General features: G+C 42.2%; 1 protein-coding gene across 2 annotated transcripts in view; it reads right to left on the bottom strand.

Annotated features, from left to right (window-relative positions):
• AHCYL2 (adenosylhomocysteinase-like 2) overlaps nt 1–15,905 on the bottom strand; it is a 107,121-nt gene that overhangs the window by 57,307 nt on the left and 33,909 nt on the right. The gene's annotated exons all lie outside the window — the stretch shown is intronic.

The following is a 15,905-nucleotide window of genomic DNA, read 5'->3' as shown; positions in this document are numbered from 1 at the left end:
CAGACTGACGAGGTTGTCTGACTGCAGACTCACTCCGGCTTCCAGCATCCCCGAGCAATCCCACCTCCCACGCACGGTACCCACGGCAGCGGGGCTTCTGGGGGAACTGCCAACGCGCCAAACCGGTGCTGGAAACGCTGCTCCTCGTGCGAGCCACTCAGCTGTCAGCCAACTAGGGAAAATGAAGTTAATGAGCAAAGCTTTAACCAGTGGACCTTGGTGTAATCAGAAACAGAGCCCCTTGAATACGTAATGACAGGCCATCTCTCCCTGACTTTCCATTTTCCCATGGGAAGAAAATTACAGCATCTCAAATGGAAAAGAAAAAGCCTTCAAATCAGAGATTAAAAGCACCCATGTAAAAGCAGCATTCCTGTACACAAATGCAGCTTTTCTCTAAGCATCAGTTTGTCCCGCACATCCTCCCCAGGGCAGAAAGCAACTGGACGGCAGGAGATCCAAGAGAAGGTACTGGAGTACTCCAGCAGCTGCTGGAGTACGGAGAAGAAACATGTTTGCTTGTACAGCATTACTGTTTTGCTAGTAAATTTACAGAGACACACCTCATTAACTGAGGAACAGTTTCATTCAAGCTTGTGGCAAATAAAAACAAATGCTTGTCTGAAATCTACCCAAAATTAGGAGGGTTTATCCCTGTGCCCTCATTCAGCCTCTGCAGGTTGGTGCTTTCTTAAGAGCATAGCCGCAGGCACTTTTTCTGAGCAAGATGCTCTTGAGTTTTACTCCACTGAAAGTCTAGACCCCACCCCAGTTTAAGAGTCTTTACTAACCCTTATTAACAGGCCGGTAACGGTCCTTCATCACGTGGAGATTATAGTGGTCAGCCAAGAGCACAATCCTCAGCTGATGGATGTTAGGTCTTCACTTTCCCATGGTCAAGGCACACAGGCTGAATTTGAGCAATCTCGACCCATTTAGACTCGATGAGTCTATGCTCCACCACCATTTGACATATTTAATGGGTATTAAAACCAATGGACCACTGAGCCTGACCTCCATTTAGCACACCTAAGCCGAGTCTGTAACCCTGTGTTTGGCTAACAGGTATCTTCCTCGGGCAATTCCCTTGACTGCTTACCCTGAAGGTTAATCCCATTTAAAATTTTGCCTTATAAACCACTACATTTTTTTTTCCTGGCTTTAGTTTGGTCTGAATGGTCTCCCTGTAAGTGTACCTTGTCATCTGAGTTCCTACTGAGTCTTCTCAATAACCTCAACAAAATCATCCTCTTGGCATAAGGGAACTTCTTCAGTATCTGAACAGCCTGGGATGTACCGTGGGTTAACTGCTGCTATCAGAAATAAAGATATTTGTAGAAACCATGTTATCAATACTATAACCAAAGACAAGCCATTCTCCATTCATCCCCAGTTTGTATTCTTTATACTTTAAGGCTTTAATTCAAGCTTTCTGTCACAGCATTCATTCATAGGTCTTACCACTTTTCTTGCCCACAATGACCCTTTTTAGAGCGACCCTGATTAACAAAATACACCTCTCCTCCCCTCTGCCCACCAATAGCTGTGGTCTGCAAGTGCTGTACCCTGCATAAAAGCTTGAGAAGATCTGGTTTTGCACACAATTCTAGTGGTGCAGAATGAAAACCTAATGATGACAGGACTACTCTGGAATCTATCCACAATGTTTAAGCCATTTTACACTTCTGTTAGTATTTTAAACAAATTTATTTAAGGATTGGACCCTTCCCATTACTTGGGACTTACAGAAATCCCTGGCTATTAACTGCTCCTAACATGACTGTCACTCGGTGCCTTGTTCGCTTGCAGAAATTACAATATAATTCAAGTGATCTTAACCTTCCTGCACTGGAAGCAATGTTATAAACCAGCCTAGGTAGTCATCTTTTGCATGGGGAATGTCTTTTTGCCATTAAGGGCAAAATACTCTATCACGGGAGTTAGCCACATGAGTCATTAATTGTATTTTACCTTCTGTAGACCAATCCTAATGCCATTACCTTGATACCAAGCTTTCAGACAAGCCTGAACGTTACCTAAGAGGAAGCTGTAAAGAACAGAGCACAGTGTGAATTTGAAGTATAAACTCACTTCATTAATACAAAGTTATTGGGGGGAAAAATAAAACAAAAACCACTTGGTACAGAATAAATGTGCTCTGAGAGGGAGGGAAACGGTTACTGTAAATTAAACAACCTAGCTTACTTCTTTGTACTTTCTACAGGTTAATCAGGCCTCAGTAAAATCAAGTTTGACAAGTGCTATTAACATCCGTTAATTTACGCATTTTAATCATTTAGCATCCAGTGCAATGCAGAGAGCAACGTGTGTTGGCTACGACCAGTCCCAGAGGAACAATAGCTGTTAGCAAGCATTTTTGTTAAATATGCCTTGGTGCCTCAGTCCACAGAAAGCCATTGAAAAACTCTACCCTGCTGTTAAACATTAATTTTTCGTAACAACCTCCGGGTTCCAAGGGCTGACATGGAATCACCAGACTTCTCAAGGTCAGAAATGTTTTATTCGGCTTCCTTCTCTCTTTATCCTAAGCAGTCATGAACCCAGCCATATTCAGCAATGATGCCACAATGTCCAAAACCAAATCTATCTAAAATACAGTTTCACTGACCATATTGAAAATACAGCTTTAATAGCAAGTAAATTATTTTAATAATCCGATTTATGTTCTGTTTTTTAAGATAGCTGGATTGCTTTGGAAAACAAAAACAGCAGCACATTTCAATCAAGTTTATAGTGATTTTCTATTCCATTTTGTTTCCTTATTTCATTTCCTACCTGTGGCTCTCAAGGTCTAGGATGCAAACACAGCAGAGATTCACCTCCACTGCAATCTCCTGTCCCATTACTCAGTAAAACACATAGCAACCCACACTTAGCAAGTTATTTTAAAAAAATCTAACTGAAGTCAAATTGAAAACGAAGGCGTTCTTTATACTTTGAATTATGAAGAAGCCATTAACAACAACTGCGTAGTCAAGAGCCCCATTAGCGTTCTCACGGATCCGTCACCCCAGTAGGAGCAAATGGAAGCTCTGACTCACACCAGTGCAACGAGGACTACAGAAAGCTCAAACGAGATTATTAATAAATCCAGCATCATAAGCACAAGAGAAATCAGAACTGCAGGTAAATCAATTAGGCATTCTTCATGTGTATTAAAAGATCAAGAAGAACATTTAAATACATGTGAGATACTTAAAATTAGACTAATGAGGGATTACTAACAATTTCTCTCTCAAACCAGAACACTCTGACAGTTTAAAAGGCAAATGCTTTATTATTTCGTATGTGGGCTTAGCATTTACTCCCACACTTGGGAATGGGATACACAGAGGTGACAGGCATTTGAAAGATGTGAAATTCACTGTGTACGGATTGAGAACTCTAAAGGAAGCGTCAAAATCCGATGAAGAAACCTTCCTTCATCAATATTTGGAGAAGGTTAAATTGATTTAGAGAGAGAGAGAGAGAGAAAGAGAAAGAGAGATAAAAATATCAATTGCATTGATATTTTTACCCTTCCATAGCAAAACCCCCAAATGGTTTGGCCTTCTTGTTAACAAAGCCAATGTGCCCTTGTATCACTTAGATTTAACAAGAAATTGTAGATTTAACTTTGTAGCCACCCTTCTGCCAGCAGCCCCCCTTTATCCCTTCTCTGCTACCCTCTCCCCACACATATCCATCTAAAATTGCTGCTATTATAGCATGGCTCTAATTTGCATCCCACTGGAGGATCAGCCAGCAAATTAAATCAGTGCACACTGTCCCAACACATGGCTTGGGTTTCTAGGGCTGGATTGGGTTTGTTTTTTGTAGAGACAGAAAGACGACAGTTTACAAAGTACTGCCTGTCCTCTGCTCGACAACAGCGTTGCTCCCAGGAAACAAATTCCTTCCAGAGACTCATTTTAGCAAAACGAGAACCATCGCCTCTGTGTCAGAAACAAGTTGCCTCCAGAAGCGTCAGATGATAAACTTGTTTAAAGCCCAGATGTCATTCAGACTTGGAAAGGTTTTTTTAAAAATAAGCCATGCTGTCAAAGCTAATCATCTCCTCCCAATTTTTTTAAAAATAAACATTAGTTCCTAAAGGCATTTCATGAGTGGTTCAGGAAACACCCACTGCAACAACAGGTCCCAAGAACACGCGAGGCTTTGGCCCTATATAACCTCAGAGATAGTAGTATCAGTTTACTATAGATTCACGCTGAAGCAGCAGCAGGATGACTCTTGCCTGCCCTGGCTGCCGTAATGCAAAACTCAATCACAGCCTGTTCAAAACTGCTTTTTACCCAGAGAGCGACACGTGTGGCTCCTAACTGTGCAAGGGAAACGGCACATCGCCTGCAGATGCTCCATACGCTAAGGGTGCTGCTGACTTCTAAGCAAGGGCTCGTTTCCAGAGTGACAAGAAGATGAGATCACAGAGCTCAGACACTAATACTGCCCTTACAAAAATGAATAAACCATAAAGAGCATATATTATAGACCATGTAAGGGGATACTCCTGCAGAAGATGAGATGTCAGCACTATAAATCTTGAATGACCCAACAGGATATTCAGTGCTCAGGCACCACATACACTGCCTTGCATTTTTCAAATGCTACTACCATCACGCAGAATAACATAGAAGCAATAATTGGCTTAAGGGAGCTCTAATGACATTTTTAAGCCATGTAACCTTTATTCTCTTGGTTTAACATAGCAAATAATCCCTCCAGGTGAGCACCACCTTGTAGCTAACCTATGTGTGTTTGTTACTGCAGGCCGTGCATCAGTTGTGTTTAGCTCTGGCACGGCAGCAGCCATTACTGATGTCACTGGGCTTTCATCATAAAATGCAGAGACAATTTAACATGCAATAAAAGCCGGCATCAAACCGAGCCAACAGCGCGCATTTGTGTGCGGGCAGCAATGATTAGCATAGTTATTTCTTGCTCCACGGGACACAAGGAGCGTCCTGCTTCGCAGGGCTGCAAGAAATCCTACCCTCACCCAGATGCCTTGTCACACATTTCAAACATTTGATCCCTTTTCTTTGCTTAACCTGCAACTTTGATTAACACAGACACACACTGACATTTCCCCTGAGAAACCAAGTTCACTTATGTCCTTCATGAAGGTATACTCTTTTAGAAAGAATTAAACTGGGAACCCAACCGTACCTCTTACCTCTCTCAGCTAAGTGAGCCCAAGCGTCTCCAAAAATGGGACAAAGAAATCTCAGTACAGACTCTGTTGCTTTTGCATTTTGTAACAAATCATTGTAAAAACTGTTTTTCCACTTTTTCTACTTCTGGGGTATTTCTTTATTAAAAGGAGCAATTAAAACACATCCCACAAAAGAATGAAAGGGACAGAGAATCATGTGCTCCTCACAATTACTTATGAACACTTAAAACTTTCTTATTAACACAGTAAGAAAGTCTTAAACTCTTAAAACTTGTCTTAAAATTCTCCCATTGTTTTAATGATATAGAAAGATGGATATTTCTTCAGGATCACCGTGCTTGCTTTAATGAACTAAACTGAATTACAGGGGGACAAGGCTGGCAGGTGGGGGTGCCCAAAAACTTAAAACTGCTTAATTAAACACAACCAAGTAGTAAGCACATGGTGTTAGTAAGTCCTGAGGTATGTACAAAAGTGAACTAGCAAACACCTGTCTTGGAAACCAAACTGAGATTTACAACACACAAAGCTTCCTACCTCCAGTGACAGAAGAGGTATCAGGATCTGAATAAGCCAGTGTTGTGCTGTCACACAGATGAATTCACAGATTAAATTAGACAAAAAAAAAAAAACACCAACAAAAAAACACACAAAGTAGTTTGCCTATTTGCCTCACATTCCACAGGGGAAGAAAAAAATCATAACTAAAAATGGAAACAACTTCACTTACCAAACACAAAGCGTGCCTTATAACTTCTTTACAAAACTCAAACTAAAACGAAACTAAAAACCAAACTAAAACGAAAGTTTACAATTATAACACTAGGACAGAAGCTTTCCAGTCTACAGTGGAAATTATGGCCTATTAGTGTTGAAATGGCACATGAAATAATATTCCTCATTAGAAAGCTCAAAGGAAAGCTTATGCTGCTCCAGATGACAGATAGAGACTATTTCACAGTTTGGTTTGGAAGATAGCCTTTTTTTTTTTTTTTTTTTTAAATAAACTCCAGAGCTTACACGACTGGACAGCATGATTCAGCAGGATCAGAAGCAGGAAAAAAAAAAAAAAAAAAAAGAAAATCAAATCCTGAAGCAAGCAAGCAAGCCTACTCCTGTCCTCCTTGTGCCTTCTCTCCCATCTTGCAGTTGTGCATATTCTCTCCAAACACAAGGGCTCTGTGAACAGGTCACAGAGACCACAATCACCATGTAAACTCTCATCACAAGGCTGGCAGGTCAAGCAGGACATTAAAGTAGTAATTTGAGGAGTTGTTGTTGCGTCAAAGAGTTCTCACTCCAATTATTTTTATCAGGAAATAAACCAACGCACAGGATTTCTGGTTAAAAAAGCAGCTATTGCAGGTTTGCTGGAGCTGCGCTACGTAGCAGCAGCACAATGCATGTAAGAAGAGCGTGTGTTCCTATCAAAATTTTGATGGATTTCCGCACTGTTCTCCCATCTCCCATTATTATTCGAATAAAGGCTACACATACTGACAAGGAGCTGAGCGGAGGAGTAATCACCGCCTTTCCTTCCTCCCACGCAGGACGACAAGTCCTCCTGGCTGCGGCAGCCTGGAGCCTTGCATCATGCGGTTTCCCAAGCAGCAAAAAGCACGTGCGGCAGCGTCTCGGCGAGGTGAGGTTTTGCCTGTAACAGCCATCAGAGTCGCTGCCTCTCGGGAGAAAGGGGGGAGCACGCTGTAGGCTGCAAGCTGGCAGAGAGGTACACACATTAACATTTAACTGCTTTAAGGCAGACTTAGTAACGTGTGACAGTGATTGCTTTGAGGTCTGTATCGAAGATTGCTTCTCAAAAATACTAGGTGCTAAGCATTCGTTTTTAATGAAACGATGATTCAAAAACATTTTCCTGAATATGCTACATAAGTGACTTAATCATCAGAAAAATATAATCCTTTACTTTATCAGTGTTTCCCAACCCTTCAGCATCAATGAACCATCAACCTTAGAATCACAGAACAGTTTGGGTTGGACAGGACCTTAAAGAGCACCTAGTTCCAACTCCCCTGCCACGGGCAGGGACACCTTCCACTAGACCAGGTTGCTCAAAGCCCCATCCAACCTGGCCTTGAACACTTCCAGAGATGAGGAATGTCCCAATTTTTAGGCCAGCGCACAAATTTACAGCTAAGCCTCCAACTGAAAACACTAGGAGGAGTGCTCTTCCATGGATCACTTATCACAACATCATAACCACAAGCACAAGACCTTTGACAGCTACCTTCCATTTTAAACTGGTTTTTATGCTTTTTCTATATTTGCATAACCCCTAACATTATTTCAAGGCAAGTGAGAAAAGCACTATTCACCCTCCTTCCAATACTTAAAGGGGGCTTATAAGAAAGATGGGGACAGACTTTTTAGTTGGGCCTGTAGCGATCAGACAAGGGGTAATGGTTTTAAACTAAAAAAGTGTAGATTCAGACTAGATATAAGGAAGAAACTTTTTACGATGACGATGGTGAAACACTGGCACAGGTTGCCCAGAGAGGTGGTCAATGCCCCATCCCTGGAAACATTCAAGGTCAGGTTGGACGGGGCTCTGAGCAACCTGATCTAGTTGAAGATGTCCCTGCCCACGACAGGGGGGTTGGACCAGATGGCCTTTAAAGGTCCCTTCCAACCCAAACCGTTCTCTGATTCTATTGATTCAAGTTAAAACCAACTACATTAGGTTAATGACTACAAAAAAGCAAACATTATCATATCAATAATACATTTGCTTTTTTGTAGTCATCTTCTGCAGAGCACCAAAAGTCTGCAGCCTCTCAAGTGAAAAAAAAAAACCCACAGACTTGTTCATCCTAGCAGTGTATTGCATGAAGATGGCTCCTGATAGCACTTGCAATTTAGACATTACACAGACAGTTATAACAGAATCGGGCATTGCAAGGGAAATGCTGGTATCGACAACAATGAGACTCACCAGTCTCAGTGCTGCTGGTATTATTTTAGCTCCCAGAAGTGTCAGTCAGATTGAGATCTCACTGCACATCACAGCGTGCAGTCGAATACAGCAGGTACGTGGCTGCATGACCCAGAGTATCTATTTCCACATGTCAACGCGGGACGGCTACATTACACGCTTGGAAAAATCAGTAGATTCCTTCTGGCTCTTGTAGATAATTCCCCTAATGCTCCATGCAGCAAAAAAATACTGTACAGTTGGCTGCACGCACAAGGGACTGTAGCTGAAAGGGGATACCTGATGTGGCAAACCAAAGGTTTTGTACTGGGTGGTATATGCTGTTCCCATACCTGCAACAGAGCAATATTCAAAGATTAAAAAGCCATGCCAAGACCCAAAGCATTATTTAAATCGGAAACTATTTTCAGCTTTCATGCCCGCTTAAAAATAAAAGCATGAAATAGTTTAAGGGATAAACAATAAGCAAAGCTTCGCTGATTCTGCACCCAGTGCTTTTCAGCAGAAGTACTTTGTGTCCTCTTCCAGAGGCTTTCCCTAATCCTGTGGTCCCCTCATATGTGGTTTTCTTCCATCTGCTTTCCCAGTACACAAGGGCGGTAGTTTCACAAATACATATATAATTATGAAGAAAAAAAAAAAATCACTACAAAACTCAAGCAGGTGCTACACATATCAGTTCTTAACCAAAAAATTACTGATAAAAGCTAAATGCATCCCTTCACTTACATGGTTTTCATTGTAACACATGCATAATTTATGCACGATTTCCTTGTTTTTATTGAAAAGATGTTAAAAAACACAATTTTTGGCAGACTTGGGGATGCACACTCTTCTGGCTACAGCTAGAAGCGCTGATGCTACCACCTCTAGCCACTTACTAGTAACCACCCCAGTAAAAGTTAGCAGCACCTCCAGTATACTCAGTGAAATATTTTTGCATGTTCCTAATCTGATTTATTCAAAATGAGCTACAGTGATTTGCGTAGTAGGTTATAGCTCATTCTGACACATGCCAGCATAGTCAGAAGAAAATATCTACATCCCTGGATGACGTATTAGACCCAGAGCAGTTTGGGGAGACAATTTCACTCACTGAGGGAATTTGCAGTCTTTATAAAAAGCAGTGGATGGGGGATCAGCACACATGAACACAGCAAATTAACATGCATGGCAAGAGTTGCGGCATTAGTCATATTCTGCTTGAGAAGGGGCTATTAACTGGAATATCTATCTTAGAAAAATCCGTACACAGCTGCTACTTTATCTGGCCAAAATTGTCTAGATTCTTGTCTTTTTATTTTTAAAGTGGGTATGTTATAGAAGCATACAATTCTGAAACCTACATAATTTTAAGGTTTTTAGAATTTAGAGTCTTATCATTGATTAAATGCATGGCTCAGCAGGATCAATGGAATAACTCAAAGGATCTACTTGTGATAAACGTTGACATTTTGCAGAGGGAGGGATGACGAGAAAGAATGCACTCAATCACTAGCTTGGCAACTACCTTGGTTCTCCTCCTAGCATTACCGAGCCCGTAGGAAAACAAGCAATGCAGCTTGCTCCTTCTAAGCTCAGCATGTCCCAAGCCTCAGTTCCCTCACCGTGACCTGTACATGTGCATGGAAACAGCTGATCTGCTTAAGGAAAAACTCCAAATGCATCACCTCCTCTTCTTGCATCCCCTTGTCCTTGGGGTGCTGCAGAAAAAAAAAAAAAAGCTCCTTCAGGATCATACCTAAAGAGATATCTTAAATACACATCAGGGAACAAAATGCGAGGCTGTAGAAAATGTACGACTTGGCAGTTTAATAAACCTCAACACTTGCGGCAAGTAATCCGTCTGCACCTTCCTCTGGCAAAACGCTGCCTGAGGAGGAGGGTAAGAAGCCTTTCACAATCCACGTACCAAACATGAAAAGCTTCAGAAACGTTCCTCATCTGCATGCAAAACGACATTTTCTCAAGCACTAATCAGTCAGAAGCATCTCTCGGTTACATTAGTTATGAATACATTTATAACTGGTTGTGCCAGAATACTTTGTTACAGCTGTTGAGAGATAAAAAAATAAAATAAACACTCAATACACCCTTTATAACTTTCCTGATCATTAAACACTGGATGATGAATATGACAATCTTAGTTTTCTAATAGGGTGTATTACCCTCAATAAAGTTAAAATACAAACCTTGATGGTGCTGAGGGTCACCTCCTTGATTCTCCCTAATTATTGTCACACACCTTCCCTTCCTAAGCCCCTTTGTCCCCATACAAACACACAGCTGGTCTGGTGGCTCTTGGTTGGGTTTGGGGTTTTTTTTTCCCCTCTCTCCCAAATCTGGGTTCAAAACTAATTCCCTCTACAATATATTTTCCCACTCTCAAAGTTTAAAAGATCATGTCATTGAACAAAATCTCTTCCCCTTTTCTTCTCTTACTTTTTGAGGTGACAGAGGGTGTGTTTTTATTCTATTGCTTCTAGTAGTTTTAGAGCTTTCCTTTTATAATTGTAATGGTTCTTCCCAACAGTTGGGGTTCTGCCTTGTTTTCTTCCATACAGCCTGGTACATTTTTCATGTTTCTTAGAAAAAAATCAGTTTAAGACACAGCAGAGATGACTCCATAGTGCACTATCAATAAATCTATTTTGAGAATCTGTCTCTGGTTCTAATGGGCAGCTAAGCTTCCTCCAGGACCCTGGCCAAGTCACTCGGTTTTCCACACTTCAGCTTCCCCATCCATAAAGCGGCAATAACATAATAATTTCCAAGAAAGTGCAAAGCTAAAGTCTTTGGGAGTTTGCAGGGCTCATCAGAGAACCTGAGCCTTTTACAACCAGTCATGCAACTAAGCTCACTGTAGCTGAACTTCAGATCAGTCATCATGTTTAGCAGCATTCATAAGAGCTTGCTTGGAAATGGGATTTAATGAGTATGGCAGAAGCAAAGAAAGGAGCAATTTAAAAGACCAAAATTTCTAAGTAACACTGGTTCTAACAAAGAAAGTCCACGCATTTAAATGTAACCTACTGAGATAATGGAAGAAAAAGTCTGAAGAATCAAATGTGGGTGGGCTTAAAGAAAAAGGGAAAGCCTAGTGAAAAGTCCAAGCTAATGGAGAATGTAGGCAGAGCGGTAATCAAGACTGCCTTCAGCTGCCTCTGCACAAAAAGATTAATAGCTGAACCATTTAGAATCTCAGCAAGTTTCTGTCTATGATTTTCCTGATAGAAGAGAATGCATCTGACATTTATTAGCTCGACTAATGTTCACACTTGAGATAAAGAGACTTGCAGACTGATTCAAGGTCTTCAAGTTTAAAAAAAGGCTGCTGAACTATCTGTAATACACACAGCAAGGCAATGGTATTACACAAATAATATCGCTACATAACTGTCTTAGATGAAATCTGACTTAAACATAGCTCATGGCCCTCTTAAATGTTCTTCCATCTGTAGTAGGGAAGCACAGAAGCATCCCAGCACGCACAGATCCATCAGCCCGGCAGAGTGCATTACTTTCAGGAACTCAGCTGTGCACTGCAACTTGCATCAAGATCTGGAAGATTTGTGCCAAGAATGGTATAATAAGATATTTGAGCTCAGTCAAGATCACATCAGAGATCTCAGCTGATGTACCCTAAGCACTGGAAGAGATGGCCATGCCTCTATGGGTTCAAATCACCTGGGAAATCACTAGCCCTACCTGAAAGCAGTTCTGCTTATGCAATATTAGAAGTTAATTTAAATGCAGTGAATAGTGAATAGAGACATCACAAAAGATACAGATCCCCGTCTGGTTAACCACAGTAAGACATACCATAAATAGGAACATAGACGTAATTCCCTTCAGATTCGCAGAGACAGTACCTCAAAGCCAGAGGTTTAATTAAGTCAGGTCTCACATGGCTCTGCTGGAGAATGGAAAGTGCAAGCAAGGCATTTGTCCCGCATCCAGATTGAGAGGTTGGGGTATATTGACAAATTATGCCAGGGAAGCCAGCGTTTGCATAGTGTATAGCTCTTCCTACCAGGAGTTACAGCAGGCTATTTTGCATATACTTTGTATAAAAGCTGCCAGGTTTTTTGAACTTATTCTTAGGTGAAGTTCATTTGATACAGGCAGATAGAGAAGCCAACTTTCTGTATGTCAAGGGTTGTCAAAGAGATCAAATCAAGCAAACAAAATAAAAAGAATCCACTCAATTTCACTGGTATTATGGCACATAATAAAAGCCAAGCGCGTGACTTTGAGCTAACAACACTTTGCAGCATTCCCATTTGCAAAGATAGACAGGCCTTTTGTAAGGACTGCTTTCAAAATTTGGGATTAGGTTTTCAATATAAACCAGACCGAGCCAGACTAAAGATTTGCCCCCAAAACACTGATCTGAACTGCATTCAAGGCCAAGCTCGCGCTCATGCTCATTCTTTTAAAAATTATATATACATTAAAAAACAATAATGTATTGTTTACAGAAACAAAGCAGCTGGCAGATGCCAAGGCCAACAACAAATGAGATAAATTAGAAGGCCTTTAGATTAAAACCATCAAGAAGCTGAAGCCAACAGAAAAAAAAACCCAGACCCTAATATTTTACTTGAAACCACTCATTACAGCAGCAAGAATCACATGAAGTGTATGCAAGAACATACCACGTAATGACCATACAAAGGCAGACTCGCAAGACACTCTGCTGCACTGGGCAGAGGAAAGGAGAGGAGGGAGAAACGACACCTAACTTATTTTCTGTACATACCAGTGGGATCAAAGGACAAGCAATACAGATAACCTGTACAAAACCTTACCCTGAAACAGGAACAGTCGATGTGGATTTGCACAGCACTATGCTGTGCGAGAGCTGTGGTAAAGATGATACTACATAATGTGCTTTACAGACAGAGGTGGATAGTATACAGGCTAAGAGAGCATAGAAGGGAAAGGAAAATTAGGGGAAAAAAAGCGCAGATGAGTGTGGTGGCATCCTGAGGAGACCCTCAAGTTTTCCCCAAGCTTTAGATGCTGTGCCATCTACCACTCACCCAACGCAGGCACTTAGCCCAATTATAGGCTTATTGGATATTAGGAAAAATTTCTTCACCGAAAGAGTTGTCAAGCATTGGAACAGGCTGCCCAGGGAAGGGGTAGAGTCGCCATCCCTGGAGGTGTTTAAAAGATGTGTAGATGTGGCACGTGGGGACATGGGTTAGTGGTGGGCTTCGCAGTGTTAGGTTAACAGTCAGACTTGATGATCTTAAGGATCTTTTCCAACCTCGATGACTCTATGATTCCATAGCACAAGGCAGCAGGTGGCAATCACCTGCCTCTGCCCGCTGCTCCAGGACAGCATCAGCATAAGAGGTCAGAGCTCAAGAAGCTTCTGGCTGTCACCCAAGCACTTTGTATGCAGAGATCCTATCAGCCGAGCTGCATTTCACTTCCATGGTTTCTACCAGGCGTTTCCATGAAGTTGCATTAGTCCGTACTTTTGGGACCCTGGGCCGTGATGTTTACTCTGCCAAAGGTCTTCTAAAGCTTACAGCTGTGCTTGCAGAAGAGTCTTCAGTGCTTGAGACAGGTTACCTGTTAAAAAGCATAGAGTGGACCTACCTTACAAGGAACAATGTACCCTCTCCCTCTTCTGGATTTGCAAAGAGTCAAAAAGCTGCTTCAACAGCCCCCCCCCCCCCCAAAAAAAGGGGGGGGGGTGTCCTAATCTTTGGAGCAAAGGAAAGGAACAGCAATAACCAGCTGTTCAACAATAGCAGCACTGGTTTATTATTTAAGAGCTGTGAATAAAGGCAAGCTACAGAAGGTATTTCCAGATTTTATCTAACTTTAAAAAAAATAAAGAAATACTACAATGACTTTTTTTTATTTAATAGAGATCTAATCAACAGGCCTCAATAGTTTCCTTAAAAAGCAGCTCAAACTGCTTTTCACCCCCATTGTTCGTGACTTTTCCAACAGCATTTGCTCTGGAGAGGAACCCAGGGTGTAGGCAGTTCAGCTCTGTATTTCAACGGAGTAACCTCCCTAATTACATCTCTCAACAGCAGCTCTTAATTACACTCCACTCCTGAGCTCTTGTTTACTCGATCGTGGCTGCAGCAAGACCTTTACAATTCACTTTCAAGACCAAGTTGGTAGGGTTTGTTGCAAAGGCTCCACTTTCTTGCTAGCCCATAAAAAGAGACCAGGTTTTGGATTTGTCCTGGGAAGTCCTTTCATAGAATCACAGGATGGTTTGGGTTGGAAGGGACCTTAAAGGTCACCGAGTTCCAACCCCCCTGCCATGGGCAGGTATGCCTTCCACTAGACCAGGTTGCTCCAAGCCCCATCCAACCTGGCCTTGAACACTGCCAGGGATGGGGCAGCCACAGCTTCTCTGGGCAACCTGTGCCAGTGTCTCACCACCCTCACAGTTAAGAATTTCTCCCTTACATTTAATCTAAATCTACCCTCTTTCAGTTTAAAACCATTACCCCTCATCCTATCGCTGCACTCCCTGTTAAAGAGTCCTCCCCATCTTTCCTGTAGGCCCCCTTTAGGTACTGGAAGGCTGCTAGAAGGTCTCCCCAGAGCCTTCTCTTCTCCAGGCTGAACAACCCCAACTCTCTCAGCCTGTCCTCATAGGAGAGGTGCTCCAGCCCCCTGATCATCTTTGTGGCCGTCCTCTGGACTCGCTCCAACAGGTCCATGGCCTTCTGATGTTGGGGGCCCCAGAGCTGGACGCAGTACTGCAGGTGGGGTCTCACGAGAGCGGAGCAGAGGGGCAGAATCACCTCCCTCAACCTGCTGGTCACGCTGCTTCTAATGCTGCCCAGGACATGGTTGGCTTTCTGGGCTGCAAGAGCACACTGCTGGGTCATATTCAGTTTTTCATCCACCAATACCCCCAAGTCCTTCTCCTCAGGGCTGCTCTCAATCCACTCATCGCCCAGCCTGTGTTTGTGCTTGGGATTGCCCTGACCCATGTGCAGGACCTTGCACTTGGCCTTGTTGAACTTCATGACGTTGGCATGTCTTCCACGTTTATACCCAACACAAGGTTCATATTTCAGTTTAAGTCTTTAGGATCCACCACAATGTAAAAATACTATTTCTATATTGAGAAGCACAAAAAAATGGCCAAATCCTTTGGCTGTGACAATTTGCTTCTCTGAATGTTTTCTCATTAACCACGCTGCATTCCCTCTTCTAGAGCCACTCTTCATTTATTGCTGATCCAGTCCTTTACAGATCAGTCACTGCTACTCTCCTATAGATATTTTTTTCCTTTGATAAGCTTCATCAGCTACTGTGTATGTTTCTTCCAATACAAAAATCCTAACAGTTCACCACAATAATCCAAATAAGGGCTGCTTTTTATTATAGCTCAAGACATTAATTGTTTTATACGAACGAACTGGAACGGTTCTGCTGGCTCAGTGAGCCTGCAGCCTCTCGCAGTTGCAGGCACCGAGCACCATGGTCCTTTCCATCAGCTGCTCAGGCTTCATTTTAGGCAACCTCAGTCCATGCCATCCTGTCTGGTACAAATTCCTCCATCATCTCAGCATTATCTGGCTTGTTCACAGCATTAAAACTCCATTTGCTGCTTGCATCACTATAATGCAGGTAGATCTCAGTTGCCTGACAACAGGATGCTTTACAATTTAGCTGTACATGTATCAGCCAAACAACACACCCCAAGAATAGTCCCAGTGTCTCAAAAGAATTACAGCCTGGCTAGCCTGTACTGTTCCAAAT

Source organism: Haliaeetus leucocephalus, unplaced genomic scaffold (genome assembly GCF_000737465.1).
Source record: "Haliaeetus leucocephalus isolate CR32 unplaced genomic scaffold, Haliaeetus_leucocephalus-4.0 Scaffold257, whole genome shotgun sequence".
NCBI classification, from domain to species: Eukaryota; Metazoa; Chordata; class Aves; order Accipitriformes; family Accipitridae; genus Haliaeetus; species Haliaeetus leucocephalus.
Note: the sequence above shows the minus strand (reverse complement) of the source record. Positions and strands in the feature narration are given on the sequence as shown.